This window comes from Tenrec ecaudatus, chromosome 11 (assembly GCF_050624435.1).
Source record: "Tenrec ecaudatus isolate mTenEca1 chromosome 11, mTenEca1.hap1, whole genome shotgun sequence".
In the NCBI taxonomy this organism is placed as follows: domain Eukaryota; kingdom Metazoa; phylum Chordata; class Mammalia; order Afrosoricida; family Tenrecidae; genus Tenrec; species Tenrec ecaudatus.
In genome coordinates this window covers 107,316,911-107,329,372 of record NC_134540.1, presented here as the reverse complement: position 1 = coordinate 107,329,372, position 12,462 = coordinate 107,316,911, and the positions used below count along the sequence as shown (strand labels likewise).

The window sequence follows — 12,462 nt, the reverse complement described above, 5'->3', positions numbered from 1 at the left end:
TTCTACGAGAATGTTCCTGAGTTTTCATCTTCTATTTCTTGGCTCCTTGGTCATCTTCATATCCTCCCCTAACTGTTTCTGTGTGCCTGTTTTACTCATTTAATATCAAAGGTGTTTGGCTTAAAACACACCCAAAACTGATACGACCTCTTAACGAGGAAAAAACATACCCGGATGGATTAATATTATGAAATATTAGGGTAGGTAGGTTTACAATGTATTTCATTAGGAGAAAGTTCAATCCATAACTAGCACCATGTGTGATCAGGGTGGTGCTATTAAAAATAAACAACTGAAGGGAGGGAAGTAAAAAAAAATACATTTTTAAACAGTGTATTCAGGGACTTTTATAGAAAAGATAACATTTGAACAAAGACCTAAAAAATAAGGGAATAAATCATAGGTACCTATGTAAAGAGCCGTCCAAGCAAAACAAGCATACTCAGTATTAACTTATCAACATGAAAGGTTCCTAAATGAGGTTGCTAATGTGCAGTGTAAGATGGTTAATGTCATTTCAAATTTTCCAAACCACAGAATCATGGCGCAACCAAGATGATACACAACCATCTCAACCTTAGCATGAATTCTAGGTGCATGCCATAATGGGAAAAGTAGTAAAAATTTTTACTATTGTCATAAATTCAGAATGTTGAATAACAAGATCATCAAAGAGCAGATGTGTGGTTGGAGCAACATTTCTAGTGTGGTGTTCAAATACATAAGGAGAATAGTAACTCAAAGGATAAAAGTACACAGGGGACGTTATGGCTACTTTAACACATAGATTTAGTTTCCTGTGCTGTAAGTGGAGCAGGACTTTGGTCTACTTGACCTTTGCAGATAGGAAAGAATGTTCTTTATGTATCTGACACAAAGTTAGAGCCTTAGACCACTTAAAATTCAAACAAAAATATTTCAATTGATAATAGCATGTGAAATAATGGGATCATGCGTTGATAGTTCAAATTATTTTCTCCTGGTCAACTTATTTGGGATCAATGGACAAGCCATTTTTTTGAAAGAGCTAGTGAGATGGTATAACGAATAACAGCGTAGTGTGCACACACACCCCTTTTTCCAGTTGATGTTTGTCATTTAATCAAATTTCAATAACTTGAATCGGCTATCCTTGTAATCAGTGCCATAATTAACACATTTCTGTTATTCTACAGCATCTTAGCTGAGTTCTAATCATTCTACTCAAGTCATTGCATCGTCTATTATATATTATGAATCAACCCCTATTAACGTCCATCATGTAATCGATTCATGATGACCATGTACATAACAAAACCAAATGCCAAGACAATGTGATCATAGAGTTATGTTTTGGCTGGTTCTTTAAACTTCATTTTATTAAGAATGCATAAAGCAAAACGCACCAATTCAACCGTTTCTCCTTGTACCAGTTGATCTTAGTCTTCCACTTGTACAGATATTCTCACCTTCCTTTTGTGAATTGTTCCTCCCTTATAACTACAAGCTCCTGCCCAGTAAGTGTCCTGTCTCATTTTTCAGGCTGCTAGTGCCAATTCTACCCTATATACATATAGTTCTTAATAGAGAATACTTTTAAAGGTAGATATTTTTCACTTGTTATGCTAAACCAGTGGTTCTCATCCTTCCTAATGCCGTGACCCTTTAATACAATTCCTCGTGTTGTGATGATCCCCCAACCATAAAATTATTTTTGTTGCTACTTCAGAATTATAATTTTGCTACTACTATCAATCGGGTGACAAATTGAGAACCGCCACGCTAAACTATTCTTTGGTTTTAAGACTTTGGAGGGTATTTTTGACTTAGGGTTTAAAAGTTGATATCAGGGCAGTAGTTGGCATTCATCCACCCTCTCATTTCAGAATATCTACAGTACATGGAAATTTTAAATTCTGTTCTGCATTTCTTCCCTTTTGACCAGGATTCTGTATGGGATATTTGATCAAAGCATTCCTTAATAGTGGCCAAGCATCAACCAGTTCTGATCTCAGCAAAGGTGGCCTTTTGTCCAAGGAGGCAGTTACCAACCACACTTCCATTCTCCTCCTGTACCTGATCAATTGTGCCTTAACTGGCTACTTAGATTTTAAGATCCCAAGCACCACACAAGTAAGTAGAAAAGAAACATTAAATATGTTACTAGGTTAAGGAAATAATCTGCAGCTGCAACCATCACGATCATAAGCTTCAAATCAGGGAGCCAAACCCATGAAGCGTTTCATTCAGAAGAACCTCAGTCACTCCTCTATCATAAAGATGGCCCGCAGGTTTTCACAGCTATGCAGCAACAGCAGTTACCCTTCCACAGGGTTCTATTGGCTGAGTTTCAGAAGTCTATTGCTATGCCTTTCTCCCTCGTTAGTCTGGAAGTCCCACTGAAGTGTATTCATTATCATAGCTTTACATGAGGTTCATTGACTGGACCTTGAGGGTTCACTGAATTAGTGGCCCCTTTAATCTTCTAAAAACAGTTCTTTCGCCTATAACAAAATTCCATCAGCTTAGCATTACTTAGCTTAGTACTCTATAGTGTCCCAACCTTTTCAGTTTTCAAAATAAACTAGTCCTGATCAATTTGTTTTTCTGTCTCTGTTCCTTTACTTATATGCCTTTTTCACTATCCCAACCCCTTTGCTACCCCACCCCAAACTCCACTAACTATTGAACTATTTTTTAACCAAACCTCTCCTGTATACTACCGACTAACAGTTTGACATTCACCTTTCCTTGTAACTGCCGTGGCATGAACAAATAGTATCAGTAGTTCTTAACCTTTGTTTTCTTCCTTAACACGCCTCAGAGTTATTTATCCATGAGTGTTTATTAGCATTATCGTTAGTTTTTTTCTAATTGAAAAAGGTAAGTGGACTAAGCTCCAGAACCTCAAAACACTGGCCTAAATATCAGGTCCCAAAGTGTCAATGTTAGTATTTATATTCTTTCTCAGTTATGTATAGATCAAGCAACCAAAGTATATTTCTATTATAATTACATTAGAAGAATAATTAATCTGTCGGTACTCCAATATAATTTTAATAAATAATCTGTATATTGTAGTTTTGCTTATCATTAAAAGTTTAGAAGAAATTCTCAAGTGTTCAATAAATAAAAACTGATTAAATAACATGCTCTGTGAAATGACTGCATTTACATAAAATGCTAATGAATAATATGTTCACGATTGAATAAAATTGAAAAGGTTGCCAAATAGTATGAACAGACTAACTAGATTACATACAATAAACCTGTTATCACTGGTTTACGTAGGGTGTAGAGCTTCTTTATATAGTCATGTGTTTAAACTCTTGTTTTTCAAAGCTATGTAAATAAATGTACTATTTTGGTGGCTGGGGGAAGGGATTATTTCAACATTCTGAAAAAATGAAAGTGATTATTACAAGAATTTACTAAGAGGAAAACTGAACCAGAAACTTCAAAATAATAATACTTTAAAATCAGCTTCAGGGGAGCCATTTATCCTAACTCCTCCAAGCAGTATTATCAAAAGGAATTCAAGAATTATTTCACTATCATTTCCCCACTGTCTCAGCCTAAAACCCTCCAAAGGTAAGCATAACAAAATAGGTTAGATAAAAATGTTTTAACTTTGGAAGTAGACTAATAAACTGTGTATACAAAAACAAAAAAAAACGTTTCTTTCTTTACAATTTTACTCAATAAGACTGGCTTCCAGATTTAATTTTTTTTTTCTACTTGGAAATGAAGTTTGTTCACAATTTGCCTAGAGTAAAAGTGTTCCACTATAGAAACCTTGTAAAAGGCAGAAGACTATTTAAAAGGTACATATTTTTACCACTCAGACAACTTTTACTAGCTTTCTATCATTCTCTTAGAGCTTATAATAGAGAATTTACATTTTAATCCATCCCATAATAGTATATACTATAAAATGTATAAAACTAGAACTTACTGATCTTTTCCTTAATCAATATATTTCAGTAAATGTAAGGATTCAGGAAGATGCACTTTAGTTATCTCTTGTCTTATTCTACCACATGTGTATCCATCCCTAGGCATAATGAATAGCAGTTACCAGCAAGCCTGCGAGTTAAATCATGGGTTTGTTTCTTGTTATTTTGGTCAAATTTACCATGATTGTATCATTCACATTTTATATTTAGAATTACTTACTGATGTTACTGACAGGTAAGAATAGTTGATGCACATGGTTATCAGTTAAAATGTGTAACAACTATTTGGTCTACTTATAGTAAATACATTTTCTCAGAATTCAATTCATTTTGTACTTGATCTTAGCCAAAAGACTGAGAAGCGATAGAATTCATTTTGAATACAAGCAACAATTGTAGTCTCAACTACAATTAATAATATATAGTTTATAATACTCCAGAGCCAAACTAATCAAAAGAACTTGCTGCCATTAAATCAGTTCTAACTCAGAGGGACCCTATAGGACTTGATGGGAGTGGGTTTGGTTCATGAATGGTAAGAGTTGTACTGCCAGTTCATTATATAATTACTTTCAATAAGCTGTAAACTTGTAAAAAAAAAAAAAGGTGAAGTGGCAAAAGTTGTGTGGCATATTTACAGCAATTACAAAAAATACTGAGCCTGCTTGTACACTTCCGAAATATTCATGAGATTTGGTTTCTTTGTTTGAAGGTTTAGGGTAGAGGTAGTGAACATGCAGCTGCAGTTCAGGCAGTACAATGCCCCCAAATCATCAGTAACAGCTAATATCACACAACTCGCCAAAGAGAAGCAGTTCCCTCCATTACATTAGGAGTGAGTTTATTAAATGTTTGACAGGTATGGCCCAAGGATGCTGTTACAAATATCCAAATGACCTTTGGCAGAAAAAAAGGCTCCTCACCCCTGGTTGAAGAGCATAGTTTCTCAGAATATCCCAGCCCCTTGTCTAAATAACATGTTCAGTGCCTCTGCCTGGGGGTCTGAAAAGCTTGCCAATGGCCTTCCAAGGCACACTCTATCATGGAGCAAGAGGAATAGGACGTCAATGTCTGGCTAATTGCCTCTGTGACCAAACCTCCTTTGTCATGAAACGAAGAATATTACCAAGTATCATTGAATGGTACAGGATCTATTGTGTTATATGTTTTGCTATGTTTAGTTTCAACACCAAAAGGATGACATATTTTTAAATTAACGAATGGCTACTGGTTTTATGATACAATACAAACAAAAACACATGGCATTTTCTATTAATAGTTTATACACCCTGTTTCCCTTAAAGTAAGACATTCCCCAAAAATAAGACCTCCCCAAAGCTACTGTAACTCTGGACTCAACCGTGGCAGCGGGCGCCACTGCGCAGCTCACTATTGACCGCAGTGCAGCCAGAGCAGATAGGAAGTGCGAGCTCTTTTTTAATAAAACAATAAATGTATACCGTATTCATGGAAAATAAGACCTAGCCCATCTTTGGGAGCAAAAATTAATGTAAGACACTGTCTTATTTTCTGGGAAACAGGGTAGGTAGACATCGAAATGCTGTGGATTTGAGTTTGGCTTTCAGAGTGGATGGTATATGTGTTGTACTTAACATTTAGCCAAAATTTGGGAACTTGACCAGTAATGTGAAATATTCTAATGGTGTCTTCCCCATTACAGTGATTTTCCTTATGACTGATTTCCAGGCATGGACTTTGACACCACCAACACCCCCTTTAAAAAAGTGAACAGACCATGGGGTAAGTAGAACATTGGGAGAAGGGGTTTTCACTGGAACCAGCCAACAGACCTTGTATAGAGCAGAGTGCCTGGCAGCAGCTTACTCTAGTAGAGGACAATAAATGCCTTCGAAGGAGATCCCCTGAACACAAAACTGTAAGTAACTTTTGGGGACGTACAGGGGGATTCGACAGTTGTCACTACTGACGCAATAAAAATGCCTTCATATTGTAATTTGTGGCCTCAATGCTTGTAAATTAAGATGCACTTTGTTATCAAGTAATTAGACTTTTCCTGGTTTGTGTATTAGAATACAAGCCAAAATAAAATACAACATTTCATCCAAAAGTAACCTAGGATCTTTGCCATCAAACTTGAGTGAAAAGTTACATGGACATGAATAATTAAATTGTAACTAAAATATTAAAATTATGAAAGCTGAGTTTTGGAGGGTGTGTGTGTATGTGTAACTAGTATATATAGCAAGAGTATAAAACCTGGATCCGGTGGCAGGGTAAATTGTCATTTGACCACTGTAGTATTCTAAGAATCTAGAAAACCTAAACCCTGGTAATGAGAATGGGGACAAAAGAATAAATTTAAGATACTTCAATTGAGGTGAAAAATATAGAACATGATAAAAGACAGGATTGGATAAAATATATTAAAATTATATGTTTTCTATCTGGAAGACTTAAGACTGTGGTGGTGTGTGAACTGCTGAAAGAATGAGGCGTCTTTCGCTCAGACGTAGAGCCAGAATGTTTCTTAGAAGGGAGGATAGCAAGACGTCATCTCACTCACTTTGGACATGTTTTCAGGATGGACCAGTGTTTGAGAAGCTCATCATGCTTGGTAAAGTATAGGCTTATAAAAAGAAAAATCGTAAACCCTCAACAAGATGACTTGATGCAGCGGCTACAACAATGGGCTCAAAGATGACTGATTATGAGGATGATAATGGCAATGTTTCGTTGCACATCGGGCCACTGAGTTGGAATGGAGACTGTGTCACTTAATAACAATGTTACTGAAAGGCAATGGACAATTGAATGAACCTAGTTGAGAGGGAAAGATGTTTGGTCCCATTTTGTAATACTGTTGTTTTTTTAAAGACACCTTAGGTGATGCCCAGGCTTTCATTCATTTTTAAATGCCTTGATTAAAGGCTGTTGAGTACGCAGAACTGGAATTCTATGTAAAAGGTAAAGCTGAATAGGTAAATTTAGCAATAATCCACACGATAGAGCTGATAAGAGAGCTGATTGAAGTGGTTTTTTTTAACCAAGTACTTAAATTATGTTGTGTGCCCTCAAGTTGATCCAAACTCAGCCGCCCTATAGAACAGAGTCAAACAGTAGGCTTTTCTAGACGGTTACTCTGTCCAGGGACAGATTTGCCATTTCTTTTGTCCATGCAGCACCTCTTGGGCTCTAAAACTCTCTCTTTTTTTCCTTAGAGTGACATAGCCCAAATTTGTGCCTACAAGAAAATCCCTGGACATAGATATAGCAGTTAAGAGGGTCAATAACTGGAATCTGAATACTTTTGAACCTTATGTTTTCTTTCATTAGCAAAACAAAGATCTTTCCCAATGTAGAGCCTTTAAATCAAATAAAACTTTGTAAAGTTGACATAGTATTTCTAATAGAAGGCTAGTAATTAAATTGGGAGAGACACCTAGTGTCCATTTGCAAGAAATAGCACAGCACAAACGGTACAGCTAATAAGCTGAAATAATACATTTGAAAACTAGGAAGACAAGTTTTCCAAGAATGTGCTGTGACATTTCAAAGGTGATTGATCCAAAAATTTGGAAAGATTGCCAAAAATAGGTATTGAAATTACTTATTTGAACACATGTTTTTGATCAAGAAACACACTAAAGATGTAATGGACAATCCTTGGAGATCTTAAACTTATTCTAGATCTCATCTTAAATCAGGTTTGGTTCTGAAGAACCACGTAACAAACAAGAATTCACCACTCACTGGTAAAAGGTGTATTAAGTTGTAGTCAAGTTTTAAATAAGGACCAATGCAAAACATTTTTTCTTAAAACAGACAACTATTTTCATTTTCTAGGAGCTAATCTTAGGAGAATTCCTACTTAGAAAAGTTAGCTTATCTGCTGTCATAACTACTTATCATAAAAAATATCCCTCAACCGTTAGATAAAAATACCATACTGCTCTACATTTTTAACTTATTTTAAAAATTGATTGTGGAACAGTGGTTAAATTGAAGATTACACCTTGAAAACCCTATGAATCAGTTCTAGTCCCCACAATAGCATTGTTAAAAATTGGAATTGACTCAATAACAAGTTTGGTTTCATAATTGTGTGTAAGGAAATCTGAAATGTTATTCTTGTAAAATACCTTTTCAAAGACTCAGTAATATGTCTTCTCTATGTACTAGCATGTTGAGCCATTTAATCAATCAGTTTGATGAATCTACATCAAGTTAAGTTATCCAGAACAAGAAACTTTTCTGTCTCTTTTTCCTGTTATTACACTATTATTTTTCATGACTCTTAAATTATGGAGGTAAATTAATATTTAACATTGATAAATCATATCAACTATATCCCAATTTTGGTTGGATTACTTTACTGAGTTAAATGTATAATTTTGTGTAGCTTTCAACTAGTTCATATTTTGATGTCTATGCCTACATAATCTAGGCATAAAAAAGCCGTGATTTTGATTTCTTTCTGTAGTCTTTAACTTGATTCAACCCTTTCAGATTACATAGTGTCCTAATCCATCTTTGAATTTACTATAACTCTTGTTTTTACAAGTGTCTTTCACTGAGACAATAGCATTCTAAATTTTTAAGTTCAGTGGAGTTAATTGTGTTTGATGCCTCTCACTATGAAGAGAAAATAAAGACCAGCATAAAGCATAACCCTAGTCCTCATTTTAAAAGAATTTATGTAACCTCAAGACATTGCAGTCAGACTTTCGTGAGATCTCTTATTAAAAGAATGGTGAGAAAAACCTGTCCTACAATACAGGGAATCAGGACAGATGAGCCCCACAAGATCAGTGGTGAGAGTGGCGATATCAGGAGGGTGGAGGGAGGGTGAGGGAGAAAGGGGGAACAGATGACAAGGTCTACATATAACCTCCCTGGAGGACGGACAGCAGAGAACTGGGTGAGGAGACATCGGATGGTGTAAGATATAAAATAATAATTATTTATAAATTATCAGGTGGAGGGGGAGTGGGGAGGGAGGAGAAAAATGAGGAGCTGATACCAAGGGCTCAAGTAGAAAGCAGGTGTTTTGAGAATGATGATGGCAACATATGTACGACAAATGATATATGTACAGATTGTAAAAAGAGTTGTATAAGCCCCTAATAAAATGACTTAAAAAAAAACCTCTCTTACTTGGCTTCCAAATTAGGAACCCAAAGAAATTGAAATGATCATAAGTATAATTACAAGAAATGTTTAAATAATAGTAACATGAAATAGAAGCACTTGGTAGTAAAAAGTCACTTATTCTAATGACTTCTGGATTTAAGTATTGATAGAAAATCTGAAAGTGAACCAAGGACCTAATATGATTAGACAGATCTTACACATAGATAGCATTTAAGTTTGGGGAACTAAATCCTGTACTTTTTTTACTTCATGTTTAGTTATTGGTTTTCAAAGTTTTTCACCTGTGCTTAACATTCATTTCCCATTCCTCGGTTAAAATTTTTTGTGGGTGAATCTTTTATTTTAAATAAATACTAATATATTGTTCTAAGCTTAAAAATTATGACTTTTGTAATGAAATTTACACGACTTCATCTCCAATAAGAACAATTGGAAGGTCTAATAATTCTTGAGTTCTGTGGTTGATAATTCTACTTATTGGGTCATTAATATTCCAAAAACCTGACCTTCTCTCTGTACATCTAAAACTATTTGTTTAAAAGTACTAAGTTTGAAATCACATTGCTCCCTTCCATGAATTTTTGGGTACCAGGAAAGAAATAAAGTTTGCTAAATTCCAGGGAGTTTTGTTTCTTTGTTGCGGCTTCTGCTATTGCTTAGCTTGCTGTTATAAAGTTGACTTCTTCAACATGGTGGAAAAATAATAGCATATAGTAGGTGTGAAGTTCTCATTAGCAAATAGTTTATGACCCCAGCGAGGCCTTTGGTAATGTATATCTGTTGTTATGTGAATAGTGATTAACATAAAAGTTTACAAAACAAAGCTAAACTCTGTCATGTTTAAATAGTGTATAAAAAATTAAAAACAGATTACAGATTAAGCCATATATTTCTCAAGGCACATAGTTTATATTACTTCAAGTCTCTTTTTTCAAATGTATTCCCCAAACAGCCCAAATTAGATTTTATCATAATTGAGAATTATTTGTAATTGTCACTAGTATTTTAAACCCAAGTACTATTCAATGCCAGAGCTTCTTTTCAGAAAATCTTTGTATGAGAACTTCTAATTGCTTATAAAATATTGCAGTTCAAGAAACATACGCCAAATGTTTGGTACCTTAACAAAAATGAAACTACAGCTAAAGTGTGGGAGACTAAAGTTTGCTTTACCAATAGAATTGGGAGGATAGGGCAGTACTGATAGTACCATAAATAAAGACTGATAATCTTTGACATTATAATGATTCATGAGATTAATTAATAGGTATATATGATTTGGCAGGGCAAGGTTATTAATAGGGTTCACTAGGGGAAAGCTGCCATCATCATAATTTAAATAATACTCACTTTAGTCCAGAAGTGGTTCCATATGGAAAGGTGGAAGCCTTCCTCATACCCCCAGAGCACATTAGAGTTGGCTTGTGGTACATCTGCCTTTACCTGTTTTCATCAAACTACATTTGGTTGCCTCCCTTTTAAAAATAGGACTCAATTTAGTCCATGTCTCTACTTCCCAGTTACACTGTCCATGTTATAGAATGAAATCAATAAGTTTACTGATATTGACATACATACCTCTAGATAGCATAATCTGTGAAATATGTACTAAAATTAAAAAGCCCACTCTGGACATGTTTTCCTGAATGTTTTTAAATTGTTCTAATCACCTTCTAAAAAATCTCTACTGTGATCTCTTTAACTTGTTAAACACTATTTAAAAGGCTTGAGTCCATTGTCAGTCTTTAAAATTTTATTTGTGGAAACCCCCAGAAAGACAGGAATTTTGTTCCTTGTAGGATCTTCAGTGTTTCAGAATAGTATCTAACACATGATTATTGTTGGTACATGCTGTGGAGTTTGGGTTCTAACTCAAAGCAACCCTATGCACAAAAGAATGAATCCCTTCTCAGTTCTGCTATCATCCTCAATTGTTAGATTTGAGCCCATTGCCACACCCATGGTCAAATCCATCCCGAGGGTCTTCTTTTTCACTGACTCACTATTTACCAAGCACTCTCCAGGCACTGGACCTTCTGGAGAAGTCTAAAGAATGTGAGATGAAGTCCTTACAAACCTGCTTCTTAAATGTCTTAACTGTATTTCCAACATAAATTTGCTTGGTTTTGTGGCAGTCCATGGTTGATTAAAAGAGGTGGCAGCCATATTTGACCTCTGACTACACAAGAAGGAAGGAGAATCCAACTCCACACAATTGCCTTAAGGCAGAGGTCAGCCAGGCCTCCGCCCTCCACTACTCTATTCAAACACACACCATTAGTCCTATGGTGCTCTACTTTTCTGTTGGAGTCAATAGTCCATTGCATTGGCCACACAGAATAAACAGACAATACTCACTTTTAAGAGGATATATTAGGGAAATGAACAGGTTGCCACAAGCCACGATCCGAAAGCTATAAGGATAATGTCACTGGTGCACACCACCACCTCTCCTCAGCCTCTCAGCCATGTGGTCCCTTAGCTCTGCTTCTGTGGACCAAGGAACTAGCCTGATAGCCATTTCATAGTCTGGTGTTACTCCAGTTCTGTCCCATGATCTTCATTCTGCAGACTCTGGTCTGGCATTTTCCACTTTGGGTAGAGTGCTAGTGGCTCGAATTCTTTGATGATCCTGGGGTTTCTCTCTGCTTCTAAACCACACAGAAGAATGGCTTTGAAGGTGTGATGGCTGCTGACCATATCCCCAAGGAAACAGGCTGGTGACGTAATTCACATCCTCTATTAAGAGGGAGCCTCAGAATACAGCCCACCCTGATCCTGCCCATTAGCATAGCAGAGAACTCTCCCATATACAGAGGCTAGAAGGGCCATTTATATATTTCCTAATCTCAAAATCGTTCCTTCCAAATATGAATGGCTGTTTTTGTTAGGTGCCCTCAAGGGACCCTAACTCAGAGACCTTATGCACAAGAAAACAAAACACTGCTGCCCTGCACAAACCTCACAATTGTTCATGTACTTGAGCTAATTGTTGCAGCCACTTTGTCAATCCATCTCAAGGGTTTTTCTCATTTTTGCTAACCCCCTAAGCAATGTTCTTCAGGGACTGGACTCTTTTTTTTTTGTACATCTTTTTATTTTAATCATTTTATTGGGGGCTCATACAACTCTTAAAACAATCTATACATACATCAATTGTATAAAGCACATTTGTACATTCGTTACCCTCATCATTCTCAAAACATCTCTCCACGTAAGCCCCTGGCATCAGCTCATTTTCCCCCTCTCCTCACCACCCCTCTCTCATGAACCCTTGGTAATTTATCAATTATTTTGTCATATCTTGCACTGTCCAGTGTCTCCCTTTACCCACTTTTCTCTTGTCTGTCCCCCAGGGAGGAGGTTCTATGTAGATCCCTGTAATCGGTTCCCC

The 12,462-nt window shown here is 36.1% G+C and overlaps 1 long non-coding RNA gene across 3 annotated transcripts in view; it reads left to right on the top strand.

The window, feature by feature from the left end:
• Nucleotides 1-9,570, top strand: part of LOC142461487 (uncharacterized) — a 60,210-nt gene extending 50,640 nt beyond the window's left edge. For 2 of the 3 annotated variants that reach the window (XR_012786903.1, XR_012786906.1), the window contains 2 exons: nucleotides 5,617-5,696; nucleotides 6,498-9,569. This is a non-coding gene — a long non-coding RNA (uncharacterized LOC142461487). Of the gene's footprint in view, nucleotides 1-5,616; nucleotides 5,833-6,497 lie in introns of all 3 variants that reach the window. The other variant, XR_012786904.1, reaches the window with a different exon arrangement.
• Nucleotides 9,571-12,462: the final 2,892 nt, after the last annotated feature.